Consider the following 8,838-nt stretch of genomic DNA (forward strand, 5'->3'; position numbering starts at 1 on the left):
AGTTAAAATCTTTCAAGGTGTCTATTTTAAATTGAAAAAACATATTTTCCAGCATAAACAGTGCCTTGCTAAAAACAGTTTTGTGATACTATAAAACCAGGCATTTTTAAAAAATTATTATCATTCGACCTACACCTGCTAAGAGTGTGGTATGGTACATTTATTCTGCGTCCAGAGGAACCACCCAGGAGGACTGACAGCGGTGATGGAAGGCCTGTGTTTGTGAGTATAAGCTTTGCACTGATGAACTTTTGCATGACATAAATGTCGTGAAGGGAGGACTATGCGACATTATAAACACACGAGAGTATCAGGGATTTCTCCTTGATAGACCCCTACAATTGTACTACCTATATTTCACATTATGATTTTGTAAATATTGTTTGTATCTATATCGTTTGCATTTATGGTGACGGTTTTAATAAATACCACAAATATATGACACTTGTCATTTTATTAGAATTCTGATTACTTAACGTGACAATTGATTGTTGCTACATTTAGTATCAGTAACTTATTAGTAACATATTATGGCTCCCCCAGAGGAATCTCTCTCGTGTGGTTCTTAGTGTTTGTGTTCCTCTTTTCACACATATAAGGCACTTTTTTTGCTTTGTTAACTCCATTGTGGTCATTTCATTTCTCACATTCTCTTGTCATGCCCACGACTCGCAGTCAGGCTTCTTTCATTCCCTTAAACACACCTCAAGCTCAAAATTCAAACAATATGGCAGGTATTTCTTCCATCATTCCCGATATATACAGTGCGTCCAAGGAACAACGCGCGGATTTATTTTTACAAAATTTTTTGAAGATCGCACTGGTCAATAACTGGGATGACACAAAATGCATAAAGATTTTCGAAAAGTCCCTTTCTGGACCCGCTCAACATTGGTTCTCCACCCAAAATCTATCTACCCTTCCCTGGTCAACCGTCCAACAAAAATTCCTAAAACAATTTGGCGACGAACAGGTTCCACGATCTCGCATTCATCAGTATAGGGCTCGAGTTCAACTCCCTAATGAACCACTTTCTCATTACGTTTTCGCAAAGAAATTTCTGGCAGATCAGGCATACACGCAATTAGATTTTCAGGAGTTTCTTTTAGAATGCGTGTCGAGTATGACACCCGAGAACATACGTTGGTTTGGCACTCGCACCATATCTGACTATCCCACATTTATTGATGAGGTTACAACCTTAGAACGCACTCAGCTCATGGCCCAAAAGCGAGAAACCGACTCTTCCTTTTCACGCCAAACTTCAGATGTCCCAACTTCTAGCGCCATTCAAGAACTAACTCATCAAGTTTCACAGTTACAGCTTCATCTCAACACCCTTTCAAATTCTCAACCTACCTCTGTTCATTTCGCTCCTACCCGTTCTCGTTCTCCTAGTCCTCACAATCACAACACCCTCTCTCCTAACCATAAATCCCTTCCCTTTCAACGGTCCCTCTCACCCCATCCGCCGTCCTCCTGTCTCCAACATTCTCATTCCACCAATCCAACCTCTTCTTCTTCTAACTCGTGTACTCATTGCTCCACACACCCATCTCATTGTTGTCAATGTACCGCCTCCTCTCATTGTCAAACTGTCCCTCAGTTTCCCCCAACCCGTAACACTCCACGAAATGATCACAATAACGGCTCTCGTAAAGGCAAGAACAATAAGCGTTTTAATACTAAGCATTCTTCCCAACCCCAAAACGTCTATACTACACAACAGCCAACCATACCCATTCCCCCATATCCATTCTATCATCCCTTTTTTCAATATCCTACCCCTACCCACCTACCCTCTCTCCCCTCCCCTTCCCCTGTCTCCACAAACTCTCGTACCAATAAACCAAAAAACGCCCAAAATTAGCGCGAGAGCGCACCAGTCTCCTCGCGCTTAATTCTTCCTCATCCCCTTCTTCCCCTCCCTCTTCCTCAGAATACCTCCAATTACCATTGCATTTCAAAGGCAAATTACCTTACGTAAAAGCCCGTTGCATGACCAAGGATGTTTTCTTTTGCCTTGACTCTGGTGCTGAAGTCAGTCTCTTTCCAGCCGACCAGCTCGACCCTTCGGTTCGTACTTTTAAGCTTCACACGGTTCTAAATGGTCTTTCATCATCTCCGGTACATCTCTCCCGTGCTACCATCCTCAACTTGAATTTTAATGGTCATCAATACTCTGTACTTTTTCGTTTGGTTCCTTTCAAAAACTTTCCTGCTATCCTTTCCAGTAAATTTCTTCAAGACCATCAAGCTACCCTTGATTTTGACAAAGGCATCCTATCATTACGTCATCTAGGTCGCATGCCTCCAGCCGATAATGCAATACACAGCGTTAATACAAACACATTTCACTTTTTCAAAAAACATCCCATTCCTCACATTGTTTTTCAAGCACGTAGGAGACTTGTCATACCACCCCGTTCAGCTAAAGCAGTTCCTCTCAAGGTTAACGGTCACTTTCCAAATACATCCTTCCGGCTACATACTCCTATCTTACGAAACTTAAGTAACTGTTTTATGACGCATGCTGTTGTTTCCATAGATAACCTTGTTTTGCCACTTGCAAACGTCTCGTCTCGTCCCCAGATTATAAAGGCCAATGCTCCCATTGTTATTGGTTCCATATTTTCACCACCGGAACAAAACACTAACGCTTACACCATCAGACAGGTTCATTTTCCCACGGACGAGGACGCTTCACGACACAAAGCACAACGCCTTAAAGAAATCGGTCATCTCATTGACATTAACAAATTTCACTTTTCTCCTGACATGAACGAACATCAAACTGCTCAAATGAAGGCGCTACTTTCTGAATATGCTTTTCTTTTTCAATGGCACGACAATGATTTTACAAAAATACCCACCTTTTCGGCCACGTTAGACTTAGAATCAGACGTTCCCTTTCAGTCCCCCCAATTCGTCATTCCACATAGACTTAGACCGCGAGCAAGAGAACTCGTCCTGCGCCTCATTAATCAAGGAGTGTTTGAACAATCAGATTCTCAGTATAGAAATAACATATTATTTGTTTTAAAACCAAATTCCAAAACTGAGCTAAGGGCCGTTTTTGATCTCAGGGGCCTTAACTCCCGTTCCAGAACAATAGCTTCTCCTTTAGAAGATATACAGGACGTTCTAGAGTCTCTTTCTGACTCAGTTTGGTTCAACTCCTTTGATTTACATTCCAGTTTCTATCAATTAGACTTAGATCCCAAGGACAGACCGGCCACTGCGTTCTCCATTAAGGGTCTTTCTCTCCCTTTCAATCACCTTCAGTTGACATCTGTTCCTCAGGGTTTCAAAAATGCCTCCATTTTACTTCAACAAGCTCTTCAAACCATTTATAGGGACATCTGCCCCAACAATATTACATCATTCGTTGACGACATGTATGTCCACGCAGATTCGTTCGATCAGATGATGATTGTGCTTCGTGCCTTCTTTCAGCAAGCCGCCAAACATTCTCTGCTCTTTAACATAAAAAAATCAGTTTTCGGATCAAAAAGAATTAAATGTTTAGGCCATATTATTGACAATCACACTCTACAACCTGACCCTGATAAGATTTCAGCTTTAGCTCAGGCACCCAGACCGGCCACTCTCAAAAGCCTCAAAAGCTGGTTAGCCAGTGCAAATTTTTTCCGACGTTTTTTCAAAAATTTTTCCATCATTCTTGCACCCCTTTATCAGGCTCTGTCAAACAATCCTAAAAAGCTCATCTGGACTCCTGAGCGCATTCAAGCGTTTGAAACAATGCAGAAACTTCTAACCTCACCCCCCGTACTTGCTCTATATTCCACCCGCAATACACACCACATTCTCATGACAGACGCCGCATCAGTAGGCGTCGGGGCGGTGTTATTACAGAAAGATCTCACTACTAACATTGTGCAACCTGTTTGCTATGTTTCTTCTAGACATCCCAAAACCGTTTCCCCCCTTCCAATCTTCCATCAAGAATTATATGCAGTGTACTTTTCTCTCCGGAAATTAGAAAAGTATTTGTTAGGCCACCATTTCACCCTAGTTACTGACAATATATCTCTTCTTGCTGTTCGGAAAACAATTGTTCCATCCTCAAAAATTTTGAGATGGTTAAACTACATTAATACATTTGACTTTACAATCAAACATGCAAAAAGCCATCAGAACCCCATAGCTGATTATCTTAGTAGGAATCCTGCTCCTCTTACGCAAGACACGATAGACATGGACAATGAAGTTGTGCCTGATTCTGTACTTCTAACTATTGATAACAACTTGGACCTATCTCGCCTACAGGGTGAAGATAAATTCTTCTCCAAAATTATCGAGACTCTTAACAAACGAGACGAGACAGATCCTTCATTCCAACGTCTCAACAAACAATACGTTATTCAGAAAGGCATACTTTACAAAAAACTGTATCGAGTACCTAACTCTTGATTACTGCTCTGCGTACCTGACAGTCTTAAACCAGCTTTATTCGATGAGTATCATGACTCAATGACTCACATAGGTTTTACCAAGATGTATTGGATGTTGCGATACAAGTATTTCTTTCCGCGCCTAAAATCATGGCTAGCTCAGAAACTTAAATCATGTAAAGGCTGCGCCATCTTTAAACGCAATTACATGCCTAATAACCCCACAATTCAGCGTTTTCCTCAGTCAGGCCTATTTGAAACCTTTTCTTTGGACCTAGCAGGCAAGCTAATACCCAGCGATCCCGAAGGTTTCCAATACTTTTATGCAGCTACGGACCACTGTACTGGATTCACCATTACTCATCCCATAACAACTCCAAACAGCGACAACTTCATCAATTTCATCACAAACCATATCATTCTTCCATATAATACTCCTCGCACAATTTACTTAGATCTTCAGAGTTCACACCGGTCTACAGTATCGTTAAACTTCCTCAAGTCTCTTAACATAACAGTTAAGTACGGCCTACCCTATCAACATCGTTCTCTAGGCACAGTCGAACAACGATTAGGCTCCTTGCAAACGAGTCTCAAATTTCTGTGCCAAGACAACCAGAAATTTTGGCCTCGCTTCCTTGCGCATGCCACAGCGGCTCTGAATAAATCACCCTTAACTTCCATTGGTCTATCTCCTCATTTTCTCCTCTATGGCGTTCATCCCACTTTACCATTAGACAATTTGCTACATGTTCAACAAGAAACTTTAAATACTAATGATCGCCTACTTGCACTCAAAGAAATGAGGGATCTCGTTGAATTTCGAAAACACCAAGTTTTCACTGATCTGAAGAAGCGCATTGAGAAGGTCAAAAATCCAACACAGTTCTTCCCTGACAGTTTAGTTATGGTCTTAGATACCTCAACAAAACCTAACACTTGTAAGCCATTATCCCGTCTTTATAAGGGACCCTACAAAGTGATTTCGAATGTCTCAGCTGATGAGTACCTTCTAGATATTGATGGGAAGCCAACGGTCATTGCTAAGACTCGTTTGAAACTGTACATCCCACCTACAAACCCAGACCCCGAATTTGAGTATAAGTACAAGCGCTTTCTCAGTACCTCTAGATAGGATCTGACCACACGTTACTTCAAAACCCAACTACCAATTACATTTCACGTTATGTTTTGATTATCTAATTTAACGTTCCTAGTGATACATGATCCCTTTCTGTAGTACCACACTGGCAAAACTTCCGACTTTGTCTCTCGTTATGCCATAATTACAGATACAGGTAGGCAACACACATTACAGGCAATATTTCTCCCGTGCGGAATTTTTTTTTCTTCCGGTAGTTCATTATTATTGCATATGCTTCGTCTCCTGTTTTAGGCAACCCGCTGTACACACACCATTTCTCCCGTGCAACGACTCCTAGTTACGCTCATAACAAACTCTACGCTTTTCCTTTTCCCCATAAGCAATATACCGGCATCATTCATTATTCTCGTCATTTTCTTTCCTAGGCGCGCAAGGAAAGACTCTCCATCTCATTTCCTTCTTGCGTCCTTTTTTGGGAACGGCTGGTCCGACCCCACATGATATCACTAAGGTCGCTAGGACGAAATGCTTTCTCTCATCCATACACAATTTTTTTTGGTACTTACATCGTACTCTGTCCTCCGCCATTTTCATTCCTCGTTCCACATATCTTAACAAATCCTCTCATTATGATGATAATAAAACACAAAACCACCACCACACATTCGCGAACGGCACACATTAAATTGCCACTGCCACTCGCGTCTCCATTTTTTTTCTCACCACCCGTATACAAGCTCCTTTTGCTCATAACTGGCAACCTCACGCAGTTTTCTCCCGAATCATTTGTCTTCCAGGTCAACTTACGGTATCTTGGCCAGGAATAAACTACGTCTCACTAATATATATATATATATTTTTTATGTCCTACTTAATGGCAAAATTCACTCTTCATTTCTATACTTCTTCCACTGTAACGGAATCTTTCGCTATCCACGACCATACTTCCGTCCACACCACATACAATAGTAGTAAACATGATCATAATAATAATAAAAATAAAAAAAATAAACATAAGGGTCTCGCCTTTTCACACACCCCGGAATATCCGCATCTCCCTAAAGATTGATCAGGTGCCTTCTTCTTTTCAGTACGCCATTATACGTATTTTTTACGTTATCCCTTTTGTTCCTTGTACGTTACATTTGCAATAGCATTACACTTCTTCCTAATTATCTCTTCTCCCTCTTTTCTTTCTTTTAGTCCCTTTTTAAAAAAAAAACAAAAAAAATTTTCACAATGGTCTTTAACAAGTAATTCAGTGCCTCCTGTCATGTAATTTCTTTTCCGCATCCGGCCTATTTTCACAAACGCACCTGGGCTACCCATCATCTTGCTACCCGTTTCCATGGATGATGCCTACCAGTCGCAGTTTTTTTCTGGATGATGGACCTCTCGACTTCCAGACCACAAGATGCTGTCCATTTTGGCTCAAGGATCACGCCTTCCAGATAGCCCTTGACTCTCGACGTGCTGCACCACCACGATCAGGATTTCCCGAGTTCCAGCCTTCCCGGATACACCATTGGGATTACGCTCGACATCTACACGGACCCAGCAGTTTTAGTGATTTTTTTTCTCGTGTGTGTGTTTACTAGTGCCTCCTTCCTCTAGTGTTTTTTTTTTCTTTCTTTTGTGCACCAGCCTCATGGTTATAAAGGTCTTAAACGATGAAAAATTTTAAGGGATTCCATGTCACTGGTTCTCATGAACAGTTGACCATTGTTCTTTATTAAAAGGGGGATTATTATATTCCCAAAATCAATAAACGATGAAAAGTTTAAAATTATTAAACACTCATATACTTCGTGATTTCTACTTCGTGATTTCTCCTTGTAAATATTCTATTTAAGATCAAGATTAACAATACGATACAACCACGAAAAACACACGTCCTACGCAAACGGATTTTTCAGTGGCTTCAAAATATAAAAACCTTCAAGGTGATAATATCAAGCTTATTCAAGGTGATGGTGTAAAAACATATAAGTTAAAATCTTTCAAGGTGTCTATTTTAAATTGAAAAAACATATTTTCCAGCATAAACAGTGCCTTGCTAAAAACAGTTTTGTGATACTATAAAACCAGGCATTTTTAAAAAATTATTATCATTCGACCTACACCTGCTAAGAGTGTGGTATGGTACATTTATTCTGCGTCCAGAGGAACCACCCAGGAGGACTGACAGCGGTGATGGAAGGCCTGTGTTTGTGAGTATAAGCTTTGCACTGATGAACTTTTGCATGACATAAATGTCGTGAAGGGAGGACTATGCGACATTATAAACACACGAGAGTATCAGGGATTTCTCCTTGATAGACCCCTACAATTGTACTACCTATATTTCACATTATGATTTTGTAAATATTGTTTGTATCTATATCGTTTGCATTTATGGTGACGGTTTTAATAAATACCACAAATATATGACACTTGTCATTTTATTAGAATTCTGATTACTTAACGTGACAATTGATTGTTGCTACATTTAGTATCAGTAACTTATTAGTAACATATTAAAAGTGAGTTTTCTGATTTTTTTTAGGGATATTTTCTTAAATATTGGTTAGCACCTAGTAATTTGACCATCCTGTATATGTGAGAACCCCGTCCACATTAAAGCAAGATCAAGCTTTGTATACTGGACTCGTAAAGTTCCAACTAAACATTCGCGTTTATTTATGATCTTTTTTACTTCTTGGAAACCCTTTCAGAACATATTTTAATAAGGCAATAAACACAAGGGAGAATTGTGAAAGACTGCTCCATTCTAAGTGTCCTGTTTAAAAATACAAGGTCAGTGTATCATTTTAGATATGGGGCAATCCAAATGAAATCGACCAATGATGGTTGCTGACAAAATTTAGTTTTTGTTTAATTTTTTTACCTAAGTTTGTACCACATTCAGGAAGTTGAAAACGGGTATTCATTTATTTTTTAGCCGCGCAGATTTTGTAGTAGCGGCCATTTTGTATTGGCGCCTGAGAGTATTTTGAACTTTTCAGAGGATTTTGTTAAACGCTGTAACTTTTTAGATTTTAAAAATAATAAGTTCAAAGCAAAACCATATGAAAGATAATGGAATGGACAATATTCTGTGTTCTGTGGACATTGAGACATACTTTAGAACGTCGAGGAAAAAAGCTCTGAACATTGAGATTGGAAACCTAGAAATGGCCATTTTGGAATGTACATTTTGAAACGAAATAAATGAGACTCGCCTTCAATTTTTGTCTACATATAGACTACACAATAGACAACATCTCAAACAAATTTCAGATCTGAGAACCATATACTTGATTTTTGGGAAATTTTTAA

At 39.7% G+C, this 8,838-nt stretch overlaps 1 long non-coding RNA gene across 1 annotated transcript in view; it reads right to left on the reverse strand.

Annotated features, from left to right (window-relative positions):
• The window catches only part of LOC145689922 (uncharacterized), a 268,690-nt gene extending 260,760 nt beyond the window's left edge, over positions 1-7,930 (reverse strand). The window contains exon 1 of the long non-coding RNA XR_014132121.1: positions 6,087-7,930. This is a non-coding gene — a long non-coding RNA (uncharacterized LOC145689922). The remainder of the gene's footprint in view (positions 1-6,086) is intronic.
• Positions 7,931-8,838: the final 908 nt, after the last annotated feature.

Source organism: Thermobia domestica, chromosome 7, assembly GCF_964235325.1.
Source record: "Thermobia domestica chromosome 7, izTheDome1.hap1.1, whole genome shotgun sequence".
NCBI classification, from domain to species: domain Eukaryota; kingdom Metazoa; phylum Arthropoda; class Insecta; order Zygentoma; family Lepismatidae; genus Thermobia; species Thermobia domestica.